The 18,391-nt window shown below is 40.1% G+C and overlaps 1 pseudogene across 1 annotated transcript; it reads right to left on the reverse strand.

The window, feature by feature from the left end:
• Positions 1–208: 208 nt before the first annotated feature.
• On the reverse strand, positions 209–2,647 carry LOC149173936 (cell division cycle 20.2, cofactor of APC complex-like; annotated as a pseudogene). The gene is made up of 3 exons (XR_016259160.1): positions 2,167–2,647; positions 1,497–2,082; positions 209–1,398 (listed from the first exon to the last, which is right to left on the reverse strand). The product of XR_016259160.1 is annotated as a cell division cycle 20.2, cofactor of APC complex-like (transcript).
• Positions 2,648–18,391: the final 15,744 nt, after the last annotated feature.

An 18,391-nucleotide genomic window follows, 5' to 3' on the forward strand; every position in this document is an offset into this window, starting at 1 on the left:
CTCTCCAAGAGCCCAATAATAGATGTCAGTAATCATAGGCAAGATATAATGACCAGATAGGACCAATAAGCGTCAACAATTTCGACAAACATTCAAGATGTGTTTGACGACATAGGGCAATCGTGATTGATCAGGAAGACAAATCCATGAGAGCAGAGGAATACAGAATGTAATGGCTCATCAGTCAAACAGCCCAATAACATAACTGGAGGCAAGAGATGATCACTGGATACAAGAAGCATAAACAATTTCCACAAAAATTCAAGATTTGTTTGGAGACACACGACAAGGATTATTGATGAAGCCAGCAGTTCCATGAGAGCCAAGGTTTAAAACCATGGACATGACCTCGCAACAGGTACACAACACAAAATGTCCATATTGCCTGTCCTGGCAGGACATGAGAAGCTCTCAATTTAGTGTCTGCTTCTTTAAGAAGTTAGTCAGTTCAGTGCAGTCAATATTTTTTAATGTTAGAATTGTAGCCACATGAGTGAGAGTAGTACTTATGCATGTGATTAGTTACTCTGATTAATATCAATCAATATCCTATGAGAATGCACATTTGACAAGAATTGCATGATGGGAGAGTGTATCATATTACAGAAATAAAATATACAGGAGATAAAAATATAGATAGAAGTTCCTTACAGCTAATGAACAAGATAAATAATTCAAGCATTACTTGCAACATTGAGCATCCCCTCATCATCATTCCATGTGTAGAAGCATGGAGGCCTTTTTATAGATGTGAATCAGATACTTGCTAACAGCCATAACGTATCATTTTTGGAACCGTCTTTGAAGCTCCAAAGACTTGCCAAAACCACTTTAAAGCTTATCACGCAGCTGAAGAAATGGATCATTGTCTCACAAAGCTGTTGCAACATTGTTCCATCAGGGTCCACAATAGATAAAATACACAATTCATACTATGAGTACAGAACTATAGAGCGCCTGCAAAAGAGCTTTGCAAGCAGAAAATAAAACATCTAATTACTACCTTGAGTTGAACATCCATTCTGATTCCATGAATCTGGACAAATACTTGGCGGATATGAGCATGAAACTTGCAAGCCCCTCTATACACAATTCATGCTATATTACAAAGAAGAAATTGGAATTTGATACAGGAAAACCCAACAGAACTATAGAGTGCCTACAAAAGAGCTTTGTAAACAGAAAAAAGAACATCTAATTACTACCTTCAGTTGAACATCCATCCTGATTTCATGAATTTGGACAGACTTCTTAGCGGATGTGAGTATGAAACATGTTGAAAGCCTCTTTTGTATCTTTAGTCTTAGTCTTCTTTGAGGCATCGGGAGCCCCAAAAACTTGCCAAAACCTGAGTGTTTCATCTGCTGCAGCTGATGCGACTGTGTACCCATCAGGACTCTGAAGAAGAAAATCAATGGTAAGGATCGTTAGGACAAATTTAAAGGGAAAAAATGGGTGCATGCATAAGTACTCATAAAAAGCATGAATTTTCATACCTGTGCCATATGAAGAACTCTAGCAGTATGCCCTGTAAGTTCGGTAATTTTCACCATGGATGGGTATTTCCATAAGGTTACCTGGTTCTGATTTGGCCCATGCGAACTCAATAACTAGCGCTCATGTCTATTCCACAGCAATGAACAGACTTGGGAATTGGTGTGGACGGTATTCAGGCAGGCACCTGTTTGAGTGTTCCAAAACTTTATAGAACCGTCTGAACTCCCTCCACCAGATGCCAAAAGATTGTTCTGGAAGGGGCACCATGCCAAGGCCTTGACTGCCGCACAATGTTCATCTAATTGGTGGAAATATTGAGAGGAACGATTATGGGATGCCATGCTCTTGTCCCAAATGTAGAGTAGATTGTCATTTCCCCCACTTGCAAGTTGTTGGCCAGAAGGAGACCATTTCAATCCACAAACCTCCTGGGTATGTCCTTCGTATATTTGAACAATGTGGTCACGGATGCGAACATCATGATTGATTATAATCCCATCCAGCTCTCCTGTGGTGAGAATAGGGCCATTCCAATTTCCAAGCAAGTGCACCAACATGCTCATGATGACCTTTCAAGGCTCTCAGCTGCAATTGTATCATATCAAATTTAGCGATTGCCATTATATTAGAATGAGAAAACCTTGGCAGAGATAAACAAGTTTTATTTACCCTTTTATCAGATTGCGAGTCCCATAAATGTACAACAGAATTATTCAACCCAACGGTAATTTGCCTCCCATCGAGTGCCCAACTAACGCTGGTAACGGGACCCTCTTCTTCATCTGCAATCAGAAGCTGAGATATAGAGCTATCAGAAGCATGCCACAAGTATACAGTGTTGTTCAGGGCTATGGACAAAACATTGGTGGAACTCCAATCCAATAGATTCAAGTAATAATCATCCAGAAGGTCGGGCGCATCCAGGGTTCTATCTGCAGACTTCATCAACATGGATAAGTTAAATTACTAGGCGAAGAAAAAAAAACAAAGGACGATGGTCCTCAGATAGGCATATCCAGTGTACTAATAACAAAAACCCGAAATACTATGTCGTTTATCTGGTGTCCGAAGAGTATATCAATGATTAACAAAAAAAAATGCGATCATGGCTTTGTTTGCAAAGGGGTACTTTTCCTGTACTGAAATGATTTCTAACATTATTCTGTTATAAAAAAATTTAAGAAATTGGAATGGGTGTGGTAGCAATTTCAGCGTTGCAAATGAAAAAGAAAAAAAATCTGTATAACGCATTCCTCCATATGGGATAATGCTGCAATTGCAAATAGGATCAAGGGCTTTGATTCAATAACGAGTAAAAATCAATGGTATTCAAGATTTGATTATGGAATATCTAGTGAAAATGACTGTAAAAAAATATGAAATCCCGGCCTACCTGTGGAATATATCTGCGTGCTCTTCTAGAAATAGGGGGATTAGGCAGCACATTTTCTTGTGAAGCCTGGGAAACAGTCGATGGTTTTCCATTGAAAGAAAGAATTCTGCAATTGTTGTCAGTAGATGATTTTGCGTTGAAAGAAAGAATTCTGCAATTGTTGTCAGCAGCACCGGCATTCTTCAATAAAGTGGCTGCCATCTCCTTCTTGTATGCTTTTTTGGAAGGGGAGGGGGAACAGGAGAGGGCATGGGTATCGTCATTGTCATTTTGTTTCTGCGTGATCATGAATCTAGCTACGTCCAAATCGATGGATCCTCTTGCCGGGATAAATCTGTCGCTCTGTGATAGCAAAAATTGTTCGATGGTTAAGCAGAAAGGCTGAATTGGGGGAATGGCCATGCTAAATGGGGGAATGGCATGTTTGCAGCATATATATTATCTGTTAAAAAAAAAGGAGAGAATGCATACGTTGTGTTTATTCATTGAAGCACCCTGTTTCTGCAGAGGACAGAGACATCGCTTCCCCGTGGGAGGCCTGTTAGAATTCATTGAACTGCAAGACGATTCCATTACTCCTACTCTAGTAAAATAACCAGACAAAACACAATGTATGACAAACAATCAATGTGCTTAAATTTAAATTCGCAAAACAAAAGAAATCAATAGTTTTTTTCCGGAGAAAATAGAGTTCATAATTTCTATTAAAGAGAAATAATAGAAATTACATGCTGTTGATGCCAAGGCATATGCTGTAGTGTGGTTTTCACCACTGCTCAAAAATTATACAAAATTACATCCAGTATGTGATACGATGGTTCTGTATCCGTGATAGATAGACAGTGTCTCAACAAAATTTAACCAAAAATAGACAGAGTTGTGGAATATATCCCTCATGCAGTAAAATAAGTATAGAACCGAACTGAACTGTGCTGTTATATACAAAAATAAACATGTAGAGCAAAAATTTAGATGGGGAGGTTGTCCCCCTGTTGGAGGCCATCAATATATGGTCGATGATAGAATCTGTGCATCCCCTCTGGATTGTATTCTTCAATCCGCCAGTCTCCTAGAGGTCGATCCGCCGCTTCTTTCAAGAGCCGGTCAGCAGTTGCATTTCTTTCCCCGGATGAGTAGGTGCAGCCTCCGCAGTCTTGGAGCGAGTACGCGGCGGCCCTGGAGTAGATGAAGCCTTCCTTCGAGCAATCTTTTTGGTACTATCACCCGCCTTCTTGGATGGAGCCTCCTGTTGAGTCTGCTCCCCTTCCGTAGGAATATTAGCTCCTGCATTTTGATCCACTGTGGTCTGCTGTCGAGGTCCTTTGGTATCCTCAGAAGTCATCCCCGAATTCAGTGGACAATCCTTATAGAGATGGCCAATTTTATGGCATCTTCGACAGCGGAAGGGAACGCCTTCGTAGTCTAGTAGCTGTTTGCGTGAGACATGGCTGTGGTGCAGGGTGATTTTCTCCACTAATCCCGGTCTGGTGTCCAAGTGGACAAGTATGCGAGCCATTGTCCTGATTCCCGTTTTCTCATACGATCTGTCGTGCTCCAGGTAGGTACCTAGAGTGTCCCCAATTCTCTTAAAAACATACGGGTTCCAAAATTGCCAGGGCAGACCAGGTAGGCGAACCCAGATGGGTCCAGCCCCCAGTTGTTCACGTTCCGGGTCGAAGAGAGGATCCCAACGCTTGAGCATGACTGGTGCTAACTCAATGTGCCAATACTGAGAGAGGATCCATTCGGTGTATTCGGGTCTATGGAAATGTAAGGCGAACCAGCCCCTCGTGAGGACCATGATATCTGGAAGTTCTTTGAGTAAAGTGCCCCAAATCTCCTCCACCCAGAGCTTGAGTCGTTCCACAGAGTAGGTGCGTCCACGGACCCTACCGACCAGGACCTTGCGAGCAGAATCCATCACATCCGGCAGCGGTGCTTCAGGCCCAAAGTTGATGTTGAAGTCCGAATCAGTTGCTCGAAGGCATCTGCCTTTTGTCACCTTCTCTGAGCGCTTTCCAAAAGGATTCTCCTTACATGGATCAGTAGAGCTATGCTGTGCGGATCCAGCGGATCGAACCGGTAGCGGCGGTGTAGTAAAGCAGCCCGAGCGAATCGGAGAGCGAGGAACAGAGCTACTAGTGCCCGGGAGAAGGGATAGGGAGGAGCGGTGGGGGGGCTGTTGGGCCAGCGGCATAAAGGAAACGGAAGGTGATTGAGAGTTTGATGGAGGCGGAGGTGGTGGGGGCTGTGGTAAGAAATCAATAGTTGCAGAGGAATTTGAATTCTAAAAGCTAGGGTTCCTCAAAGAATGAGGATGTCTGGTTCTGCAGAACTTAAAAACACAAAACAAAACAAAACGGTAGTTGCTGATGAATTCCAAGACGTCTGGTTCTCCGAAACGTTAGCGTTCTCTTTGCCCCAGAGCAAAGCTACTGCACAATCACACAAACTATGAATCTTGTGGCATTTGTGTTTCTTGTTCCCTGTTCCCAGCATTTGCATTATTTGCGCTTCACAAGCCAAACATTAATATTTAATAATAATTTTCTAGGGTAATTATTGTTAGAACCTAGGGTAATTATTTGGTTTATAACCTTAATGTTAGGAGACGTGAAAGTTTGTATTGAGTTTTGGTAACATTTTTTTTGGTTTATATGATTTTTTCAACAATGATTTCACCAAGTCTAAGCATAGCTTGAGAAAGGTTACCTCAATCATCTCTCTCTAATCCAAATGAGAGCAAACACGTTAGCAAGAAACATTTTAGGAGGATTTTCTAACAAGGTTTATCTACCATGATTCTCGTATTCGGATTTTTCCGATAATTTTATTGTGACAAGCTTTTTTTGGAGGCTAGCCATCATGGAAGAACACATTGTGGACTATGGCATAGATAGCCCTTATCAAGTCGAAATATTTTGACCACTCCACTCTAAGTCTCGAGGGACACTTGCCAATCTCAAGTCTAATCTAGACGAGAATGTTAATAACCCTATTAACTCTAGGAAAAATATTGAGGTGGTGACCCCTTTGTTCTATACTGAGACATATCTCCAAATAGACCATGTAGTACATACATCATTTTTAAGCTTCGAATGCCTTTCTCCACTTCCCTAGGAAATTGAATATCTAGATCCTTCGGAGTAGAATAGGAAGAAGTTCTCCTAGGAGGTCATTCAAAGAGTGGAATCCAAGCAATGGAGTAAAAGGTTCATTCGTGCTAAAAAACAAAGGTGAAAATGGTGTTAGGGTTGGATGTGTGGATTGAGGAGGTCTTAGACATCTTAGGAAAGACTATAGTGGAGTGTTTCTATGGTAAGATTATCTGGCTAGAATCCCTTAAAATATGGATTGAGGATAATTGGGTTTCTTTAATGGATATGCTTTGGTGGCCCATGTTTTAACTAGAGGATGGGTGTGTTTTCTTCTACATTTAGACTTAGGTGCAGATAACCTTTCAGGTAAAATTCAAAGTTGGGGGCCATTAGGTCTTGTGGTACAAAGATGAAGCATAAACTTTGACTCATCAAGGGAACCAATTTTCCACACAAACAATATGGAACATTTTGTTGGGGCTCCCTCTAGTTTCTTGGTGAAAATAAATCTTGAGTTCAATAGGAAATAAGATCAACAAATTTGTGGAGTTAGAGCCAAATTGGGACTCAAAAAATGATAGAATATGGGCATGGACTTAGGTTGAGGTGGACCTGCAAGATGGTTTGTTGGAAGAAATAGAATTGGTCTGTGGATGTAACACCTGTAAGATGACCCCGTGTATATGTTTGTAGATACTTTTATTAGGTTGGTGGACTAGGTTGTGTTGACTCTACGTGCCCATGTATTTATATGTGCATATTTGTTTTTTCGGGTCTGTGTGCCTATGTTTATATGTCTTGAAGCTAGAATGCTTGTGTGATTAAGGCCAAAGAGATTTTATGTTAAAATGCTAGTGAGCCTAGCTATGAATATATGTAATCACACCCATGTTATAATAAAATACACCATGGCTGCAAAACACCAGATGAAAAGAGTATGGGGGGGTATGACTCCATAGTAAGAAAGGTGAGGGTGTGGAATCAAGACATGGTTTGTAACCCATGGCAATAATATTATATTCCAAAAGTGACTTTATGGGCATAACCAAAGCTAAAAAAAAGGGCATGTATAAGCCTAAGTCATGCCCTGATTTTCTATCCTAAGTCCAAAAGTTAATGGAAAAATAAGGCTATGTCAGTTCCCATGTGGTGAGGGTGAGCTCCTTGGTGACATTTGGAAAAATTACTTCATGCATACTTAAGTCATGTTTTCCATGATTGTGAGGTTTCATTCCATAGTTTTGGTCATCATTCAACCATCATCCAAACAACCATTCTCCTTGGTACTTCCCTAGTTTTGTTGAGACTAGTTGAGATATGATTTTAGATATCCATTGAAGCTTATGACTTGTGTAAACTATTGGAAGTTCCTCATTGGAATTATGAGGGAAATTCTCCTTTCTCATCTTGGGAAAGGATGGAGCTTGGAGGGGGAACTCGTTGGGTAAGATTTCCGATTGTGAGGCCTGGGGGGTTCCTAGAAGATCCTTGAGGGTAGTTGGAACTCCTAGAGTTACAGTTCTTTAAGACTTCCGTGATGGACTATAGTAGAGGCCCAAAAAGTGTAGTGGCATAGCCTAAAGGATTACAGTGATAGAGAAGGGGGTGCCTTACCTTGGGTAGTTTAAGCTAGGGGATGTGGGGATGTAGTTAGGGAGGTTATTGGAGTCAGTGCTTGTTTGGTACAAAATATGTATCCGTTGTTGGCTCTAGGTGAGATTTTTTCCTTTGGTAATCATAGCCCAACTCGAAGGTGATCCACTACTAAAATATTTACAACAGTATGGTCTATGGCTAGGTGGAATATTTGAGGTTTGTAGCCACTTAGTCGATATTTACAAAGACAAGTGCTCATGTGTCTTGTGTGATATTTAGTTGGTGTAATTATCTTATTAATTATTGTTAACTTATCAATGGGTGGCATTTGATTTATGTGTGCCTAAGTCATTTGCATGATAATGCATATTGTTATACTTGAACATTTATAACATTTATGGAGCATTATTACCTAGTACATCATTTATATTTATGTAGTCGATAGATAATAGATCAAGTATGTAGCTCACAAAAGTTTGATGGTTGGAGGAATCCACATTTATCATTGAGAAGTAGATCCATTAAAACAATCAATGGCAAGTAAACCATATATTTAATTAGTTGACTCAATTGATAATACATATGTGTTTGATGAGTAATGACTTCTCATGTCTAGTCGACTAGTTAGTTATCCTCATCGTTCATTAGGTTAAGTTAACTTTTGGAGACAAATACTAGAGGAAAGAATTAGTACCATACTGCAAATATTCAGATACCATTGTTAATTGAGGTGCCCTATATAGGTAATGGTGGATAGAAGGTGGTGTACCATAAAGTGATAGCAAAGTGTCAATTTCAACATTGAGCCTGCATCAACTAGAGAAAAAGCACAAAGGAAATTCTTAGAATCATAACTGGTTGAAAATGTGTAGAAGCCTAAAATTAGCCAAGTTTTAGATTACCAAGATGCCCATGGAGTGTTGGAGGAAAAATATGGTCAACTATTTCAACTACCTAGTCAATTTGTGCATTATAGTGATCGACTAGCATTATGGTGGTAAATTCCATCGCCATTCGACTGATTCAACTATCAAGTCAAGTCATATTTATATTGGAATAACATAGCCTATTAGTTAGTTCAATCGGATAATAAATTTGTTAGTCGGCGCAATTGATAGTCTATTGGTTAGTTGAATCGAATGATGGCGAACTAGTTAGTTAACTCAATCAGTGGTTGACTAGTTAGTCATCCTGCTAATGGTTGACTGTTTAGTTAGCCCAACCAACAGTCGATTTGTTAGTTACTCAACCAACAATTGACTAGTTCATTAACCAAACCAATGTTTTACTAGAATATTACATTGGTTGTGTTTAATATTATGGTTAAATAACTCTACCATTTGGTCAACTCATGTTTGCAGTTTGTAATACCCCTAGCTTAATCCCCAAATTGTAATGTATATATACAAGTGGCACTCAAGACGATGAGCCAATACATGATAGCTAGGCACTAGTGAGTCAGTTTATGTTGAGGCCAAAGTGTCTATGTGTATAAGTGTCTTAGGCCTATGGTCTAATGTATAGATGTGATTTTAAGTCAAGAGTGCCTATTTGCTTGGGCTAGAGAGCCTGTGTGTTAAAAGGCCAATGAGTCTAGTAGATGTAATATGTAAAAAAATTGAGATTAATAAAATAACACCATAGTTGCAGACTATGGGATAAGAAGAATATGAAGGGCTAGGACTCCACAAGAGGGAAAAGTGGGGATGTGAAACTAAGACATGGTTCCTAAGCTAAATAACTATTACCAATATAATATTCCTAAAGTAACTTTATTTGATGATGTTAAAATATATAGTAACATTATAATATATTTTAATGTAATATTAGTTATCCTAAGCTATAAATAAAAGGTAAATAAGGCATTGCACATTTTCAATGCTACTAATGAGATTATTGTGTCTTCACTAAGGAAAGACATACAAATACTAGCTATTATACCCTAAGGATATTTGGTGGATCTAGGTACAAGTTCACTTCTCCTTGGGTTGCTTTGGGGAAGGAGAGAGCCCTAAGGAGAGAAGTGTAGGTATAGGTGTCCTTGTGTGGGGTTTGGAGGGTACCCAGAAGCCCCCGAGGGTAGATAAAATGCCTAGAAACCATAAGACCTGGAGATTCCCTAACTATCCTAAGTTGGAATCCCTAGAGGGATAGTGGCATATCTCGATAGATTGTGGGTGAAACAAAGGGGGTGCACTATCTTGGATTCAGTAGATTGATGGAGGATGAGAGACTGTAGGTTGGAATATCATTGAGGTTTTTCACCTTGACCTGGAATATTGTTAGCGATTTTCACCTTGGCCTTGTTTGTGTTTGGTAATTGTTGTGTACCATAGCTAGCTTTAGGTAATCCTTGTCTTGGTGGAGTCATGGCCCTGGCTTGGTGGTGACCCACTATTGAGAGAGTAGGAGTAGTAGAGTGTATGGCAAGGAGGAATGTATAAGGTCTACAACTAGTTGGTGCTCATTAAATGATAAGTGTTTTTAGTTATGCATTATTTTCCCTGCATGCTATGTATACTTTGATATATATATATATATATATATATATATATATATACATCTCATCGAGCACCGGAAGCCTGAAGAAATTGCAAACTGGTGGCAGAACATATGGAAATATTCCGCCTCCCCTCGATCAAAGTTATTCAGTTGGTGCATACTAAGGAACAAAGTTCCCACTGGTGATCAGCTTATGAAAAGAGCTATTCACGGACCCACTTGGTGCGTGCTCTGCAAGGAAGCCTCGGAATCGATAGAACACACATTCCTGAGATGTCGTGCAACCATAGACCTGTGGCGAAATCTCAAGGCGCACACAAATTACGCAGGAGATTGGGGGGGACAGGATATCTTAAGCGCATGGAATGAATGGGAAAAGAAAAATAGAGGGACGAAATCGATAAACCTTCCCATCATTGTTAACTGGGCTATTTGGAAATCAAGGAATTGCGCCATTTTTGATGACAAGCCTATTCACTGGCCCTTGCTCGAGGCTAGTATTGTAGCTGCCCTGAGGGAACTTCCCGACCCTACCCCTCCGCCATCTCGACATCCCGTTCCGCCTCCTGCCATCGACCCAAGCATGCCTTGGGCATATTTCGACGGCGCTGCAAACCAACAGAGCTGTGGAGGAGGCTTCATCCTCCATGTTACAGAAAATCACCATTACAAAATTAAGGCTGGCCTGGGGGTCGGAACAAACAACTTTGCTGAACTGATTACACTTCGTCACCTTCTACACTTTGCATTGAGGCACCATTGCATTAGCATCAATATTTTTGGAGATTCACAGATCATTATTAATTGGATTAATGGCACAGCTACTTGTCACATGCACTCACTCAGCACTATACTACAAGAAGCACTCGATCTCAAAGCAGCATTTAACCATATTTCTATCTCTCATATATACAGGGAACACAATAAGGGTGCCGACAAACTTTCCAAGGAGGCAGCGCTGATGGACAGAGGACTATGGGAGATTACAGAGATCACTGATCAACAGGAGCAAAAATTTTACCACCGGCCATATATAGATCCAGAATACCCAACTCTGGATCAGCAAATAGCACACTAAATATATTTATTGTTGACAACTTTCCACAGAAACATACTGTTATTTTGGTTTTTGTTAGAATGAACAGCTTAATGCAATGAACTGATAGCATACCCTGCGTGGTAATGCAACAAACAGCATTTGAAGATACTCTGTATATAACAGACCCTTATGTAAAAACTGCTTATTATTGAAATATATAATGATTTTTCCAGAGGAAAAAAAAAATATATATATATATATATATATATATATATATATATATATATATATATATATATATATATATATATATATATATATATATATATATATTTTATGGTTTATATCTTTTATACCTATTTTTATTATGTTTATATCATATATGGTTATGGCATAGAGGCAAAGCTAAACTATAATGTCCCTTAATTGGGTGGCTGGGTGTGTTACAAAGTGGTAAAAGAGACCAAGTTGCAACATTGTCATTGCATGGGACAAAATAGAGCATAAAGGTGAAAGTGTTAGTATGTTTACAAACTATTTTACAAAATCATTTAGTGAAGTGTATATCTCTGGAACATATAGATTGCAAGACTTGTTAAAAATGGGTTTGTAGATGAGGCCCTAAAACTCTCCATGGAAAATCCTTCAAAGGAATGTCATTTCTTGAAATTTTTTCCTCACAAAGTTATATTCACAATGGTGAAAGTAATCAAGCCTTGCATTTTTTCACAAAATAGAGTTTGAGTGAAACCATAGTTGATTATAGTTTTCGGTACTCTTTCCTCATGTGTCGGCTTAAGGGCTCTTCGATTGAGTTAGGGAAGTCTCTCCAAGTGTTTCACAAATTGTTCTGATTATATGTGGTGGCCTCGAAAGTTATGATACTAGGAATGCACAAAATGGATAGAGAGTGGAGATCTTGAGGTCATTTTTACAAATGAAGGAATATGCTTCAACATCAACAAGAAAACTTAATATGAAAACCCACATTATCAATGCCTCAATAAAATCCTTAGTGAAAGCCAAAAATTATGCAAAGGAATTGAAAACTTCATGTAAATATGGTTGATTGAAAGAGGCATTGCATATTCTACAAGCCGTGGATGACAGATATCTATAGAATATGCTTGTCAAATATATTCAAGATGCAGAAGTATGAAAGGTTCCTATAGAGTTTTCAATCAGATGCATATGAGACATGTGCTTTCATATGATATGCATATTATACTTTGGGCCAAACATGGTATTGGAAATGAGGCTTTAGCACTAATTGATCAAATGAAGAAAAGGGGAATTAAACACAATCATTCCATTTTTAATAACGTTTTTCTAGTTTGCATTAACATGGAAACTATAGAACACAGTGTGGAGGTCCATGAAGAGATACCTAAACAAGGTTTTATTATGATATGTTTATGCAAAGTAAGCTTGTTGGTACATATGTCCAATGTGGTTGTATGGATTTTGCATGCAACATGTTTGATGAAATGTCCAAATGGAATGTGGTGACATGGGCTGCTCTCTTGGTTTTGTTTTTTGTATTACAATGTAATGTGATTTTAGATAATTATTTGATATGATTTGATTGATAAGAGGATTTAATGTCTATCAATATAGGTCATATGGACTAGTTTGGTTACAATATCTAGTATTGATCCCCTTTCAAATATAGATAATGATACAACCTAAATTTTCTCTACTCCCAATGATGACAACTCTTCTCGAAAGGATTTGAACAGGGATCAACAACCCAACCATGTTATCTATATCATTCCACAACCAATAAACCTTAGAGATGTACCATTTTTCAACATCTTGTGCCCATTCGATCACAAACAGTTTCCTTACTAAAATCAAATTCCTTTGGGTTGTAATGAACAATCTCAAGCTTAAAAAGTCTAGTAGCCTTTGCACGTGCTTTTTCCATATACAAAAATGTGACATATTTTGTTCTAGACACACCATAGACTTGATTACTTCCTTTCTCGTTACCAAGAATCATGAAAAACAACCGAGTTAAATATTTCACATGGCTAGATTGAATCATTTAAATGCCAGAATTGGTAATCAGAATTGGTTGACCTAGCCATTCTTCTATTGTTGTATAGTTGATAAGTCCATAATTAGAGACTAGCTATAAATATATCTATTGATCCATCTTCACTTAATAAGAAAATTCCTAGTGTTAATTTTTCCCTAACACCTACTTTCAAGGTCAATTGTATCAATCTCAAAATTTGCTGGCATATTTAAATAAACCATACCAAAAGTACAATAGATGTGTTACTTAATGCTTGGCAAGGAAAAGAAGAGGGGTTTGGATTCAAACATCTTTTTTTCATTTATGTCATAAGTAACACTACAACCAAAAATTGAAAGCATGGCCTTCACAAGCTCAACGTCATACCCAACACCTTTAATGTGTAATACCTTTGATGACAATTATGCATATTCTTGGTCTGACTCACCTACAAGTCTTTGTGTCATTGGTTATTTATCATGAGTGCCAAGTCATGGGGTTTTCTTTGCCTTAGTGACATTCTATTTGATAAAAATTACCCTTTGGTTGAACGAACACTGTCCAAGGGTATAAATGTAGCCTTATTTGAAATTTGGTTGCCATACCTTTGAACAATAAAAGACCGTGGTTCTATGCTATTAATTATCCATTTTCAACAATCCCTTTTGTTTACATTCCAAATATGAATATCCACCAACACAAAGACCATAAGTATCATAAACGGGAGAGCCATACGAATGTAGATTATATGATTTATGACTTCTTTGCTCAAACTATAAATTAATGATTCCATAATCCACAAAAGAAAGTGGTTAAAAACACACTTGTTTAACCTTATTGGATTTTTTTCAACGCAATGATATTGTTGAGATTGCAACAAGATGATGGAGCTTAGTGAAAAGAGTCGCCTTCACTAAGTGGGCCCGCAGGCAAATTATGGCGCAAGTTCTATTTTTGATCACAGTGTGGATGATCACAGTGTGAGTGATCACAATGTGGGTGACCAAAGTGTGGGTGATCAAAGTCTATTTTTAGACTGGCTGTCAAAAATAGAAAAGTCAAATATTATTGTCTCATAATAATATTTGGACTATAAACTTGATCTTATTCTCTTGGAGCACTTCAGTTTGAGCTACATATGTGGCCCATGCAGCTGTCAAAAGGAAGTACGCTTTTCTTATGAGTCAGTTGAGTTGTTGCATGCATGACTTCAGTTAGAACTCAATCAGTTGAGTTTGGTGGAGTTGATTGTGGAGTTGATGGAGTTGTGTTCAGTTTGACTTGGTTAAACTAGTTGTAGTTAGTCTAACTGCAAATAGACTAATGATGAGTTGTTAAACTAATTATTAACTCATAATACAACTATAGAATACATCAGTTAACTCAGTTGCATGTCAGTGCATGTTCAGTTCAGCAGGGACAAGTGTTAGAGAATCAGATTGCTATCAGTTGTGACTATAGTTGTGCATCAGATCTTGCACAATCAAAGGATTGAGTATGCCAATGAGTTTGCTCATGTATTTGCCCAGTTTGTAGCTTTTGCTCACGTCTTACACATTGTGAGTGATTCTTTGGAGGTGAAAAACGAGTTTGGTAGACCATTCTCATTCATTCTTGAGCAGGTATTGAGCAGTGGAGGCAGGCAAGCAGTGGAATAGATTTGGAGATCAAATCTTAGCTGTATTGTGTGTAACAGGTGGAGTTGGTACTGGATTGCTTGTGATAAGCATTGTACTTTGTAATGTTACATGGTCTCAATCATTAATATACAGATAGTGTGGGGTTTTTAGCGAGATGCTTTCCCCGGGTTACATACTGTGTTAATGTGTGAATGCTCTTGATGTTTTGTTGTTATTGATGCTGCTATATTGATGATCAACGTAGAGGAGCTTATGTATTGTGTATGTATTCCGCAATAGTACATGATCAGGATAATCTCTGTTGAATATGTGTTAAATTATTCAAAATTTCTACATGGTATCGGAGCTGTTGATCATCAGATCTACTATTCAGGAAGTGTTTACATTCTATTTCTTCAGGCAGAGTCTGTAATCGAGCCAGGTAGCCTCTGGATTCATCCTTCTTTTGGAAGGTGAGATATCTGGTGAATGCCCATACAGTCAATCTCTATACGAGAAATATTGTGTTCTCACGAATCTTAGATCCGAGGCGGTTGAGTTGGTTGCTGGTGGAATTCGAATTTGCAGCAGTGTTTTCTTGGTGACAACGCAACAATGTCTTTCAATGGATTGCGATTGGAGTATGCTCTTGAGGGCAGCTCAAACTATATTGCATGGAAGGACAGGATGGAGGCAGTATTGGATGATAACGGGCTGAAGGAGTTCATAGAGACGGATGTCCCAAAGCCTACTGATGCTACTCAAGCTGATGCTTGGCAAAAGAAGACCGCAAAATGTCGAAGGATTCTGTTGGAGGGCGTGAAGGATCACATTGTGTCCAGCCTCCATGGAAAGGCTACTCCATATTTGATGTGGAAATCATTAACAGAATTATTCCAAAGCAAGAGCGATCAGAGGAAGCTGGCGCTCAAAGATAAACTCAGAAACATCAAATGTGAGAAGGGTGACAGTATTCCCAAGTATCTCACGAAGTTCACTCAGTGTTGAGATGAGCTGGGAAGTGTGGGGGTTACTGTCGATGATGAGGACTTGGTGAGCTTGGCTCTCCTTGGTCTTCCGAAGAGTTGGCATTCCTATCAGGACTCTGTCAATGGTCGGGAGAAATTGCCAGGATGGGAAAGACTATGGTCAGATCTTGTGCAGGAGGAGATCAGGCGGAGTACCAGGGATAGATCTTCGTCAAAGGGAGCTGATGAAGAGAATTGTGCTTTGACTGCCAAAGCAAAGAAAGGGAAGAGCAAGAAAGCTTCTCAGTCTGGTGCGAAAGGCAAGAAGCAGGATATGTCCAAGGTGAAGTGTTTTCACTGTCACCAGCACGGACACTATGCCACTAATTGTCCGCAGAAGAAGAAGAACAAGCAGGCTGCTGGATCTTCAGCAGGAGAGGCTGTAGCCTCATAGTTTGAGCTTGATTTTTCATTGATCGCATGCTTGGTTTCAAGTGTGATGGGATCAGTGTGGTTCTTGGATAGTGGTGCATCTTTTCACATGACAGGAGATAGAGATTTGTTCTCTGATCTGGAGGACAAAGATCTTGGAGTGCACATCGAGATGGGTGATGATGGTAGATACAGTGCGAACGATATCGGTACCATTTCCTTTGAGAGGGAGTCTGGTAAACCCTTCGTATTGAAGGAAGTCATGCATGTTCCAGGATTGACGAAGAATCTCATCTCAGTGGCGATGTTAGAAGACAAGGGGTATGATGTTGTTTTCAGCGAGGGAAAGGCTTTCCTGCGCAGCAAGACAACTGGTGAGACCCGGAAGATAGGGGTTTGAGTGAGGAACCTTTATCAGTTGCATGTAGATGGATGCGCAGCAATGGCGGGCAAGGCAGAAGGATTGGTGAGCCGGGATGATGGCGAGTTGTGGCACAGGAGATTGGGTCACCTTCACCATGGAGCCTTGAAGATATTGCAGCAGATCACTACAGGGCTTCCTAAAGGCACACTTGCGCAGTCAGATTAGTGCAAGGGGTGTACTTTGGGGAAGTTTGTGAAAGCCACCTTTCACGAGAAGGATAGTCGCTCCACGACGATCCTTGAGAGAATTCACACAGACGTGTGTGGACCTTTCTCAGTTGCTTCGACAGCAAAACACATGTATTATGTGATTTTTGTTGATGATTTCTCTCGTAAGTGCTGGATCTTCTTCATGCAGAAGAAGAGCGAGACATATTCAAAGTTCTGTGAATTCAAAGCACTGGTCGAGAAGGAGTCGGGGAAGAAGGTGAAGGCTCTTAGGAGCGATAATGGTGGTGAATACATCTCGGACGAGTTCAAGGATTTCTGTAAGGCAGAAGGGATTCGTAGAGAGCTCATAGCTCCCCATAACCCACAGCAGAACGGGGTAGCTGAGCGGAAGAACAGAACGATTGTGGGTGCTGCATGGGCAATGTTGCATGATCAGGGCCTACCCCTTCACTTGTGGGCGGAAGCATGCAATACAGCAGTTTATGTGCAGAACCGTTGTCCTCATAGGATACTTGGCATGAGTACACCTGAGGAGACTTATTCTGGTAAGAAGCCTGATCTTTCTCATTTGAGGATTTTTGGTGCTAACGTTTACATACATGTGACGAAGGATGCCAGGAAGAAGTTGGAGCCGACCGCAGAGGTTGGGATATTTGTGGGGTACACTGATACGCCCCACAACTATCATGTGTATTTGCCAGACAGTGGTAAAACTGTTGTGCAACGGGATATAAAATTTCAGGAGGAGAAAGCCATAAAGTGTTCGCTTGAGAGGGAGCTACACTTGCATGCAGATGAGGAGCTATTAGTTCCTAAGGATGAGCTTCAGGACGTGGATCAGCCACAGGACGAGGTTCATGGAGTGGAAGAGACCACTCATGCAGCACCAACCATCAGAGGGCGAAAGCGCTTGACAGAAGCTGAGCGACTGGCTCAAGATGCAGAGAAAGTTGTAGGACCACCTACAGCCCAATGCAGGCAGAGACAGTCACCTGATCGGTACACTGGATACATGGCTCTGATGAGCAAGTGTGTTGTGACTGAGCCATCCTCTTTCGAGGAAGCTGTGGAGGATCCCGCATGGGTAGACGCCATGGTGGAAGAGTATGATTCTATTGTCAGAAACAGTGCATGAGAGATTGTTCCTAGACCGGAAGGGAAATCAGTGGTGGGTTCGAGATGGATCTACAAGGTCAAGCAGGCAGCTGACGGGAGTGTGGAGAAGTACAAGGCAAGATTTTTTGCCCGAGGCTTTTCACAGATAGAGGGGATCGATTATGAGGAGACCTTTGCACCTGTCACAAGGTATTCTTCCATACGGACGATTCTTTCTCTCTCAACACAGATGGGATGGCACATTCATCAGATGGATGTGAAGACTGTGTTCCTCAATGGAGTCATTGAGGAGGAGGTGTACATTGAGCAGCCCGAAGGCTTTGAGGTCTTCAGCAGCGAGTCGCATGTGTGCAGGCTCAAGAGAGCGTTGTATGGGTTGAAGCAAGCACCACGTGCTTGGTACACATGGATAGACAACTATTTCACAGGACTTGGATTCTCCAAGAGCGAGGCGGATCCTAACCTATACCAGATTATGGTGGAGGGTAAGTTGCTTATCATTGTACTGTATGTTGAT

This window comes from Pinus tabuliformis, chromosome 4_2, assembly GCF_031772625.1.
Source record: "Pinus tabuliformis cultivar Carrire ecotype Pingquan chromosome 4_2, CPIR1, whole genome shotgun sequence".
NCBI classification, from domain to species: Eukaryota; Viridiplantae; Streptophyta; class Pinopsida; order Pinales; family Pinaceae; genus Pinus; species Pinus tabuliformis.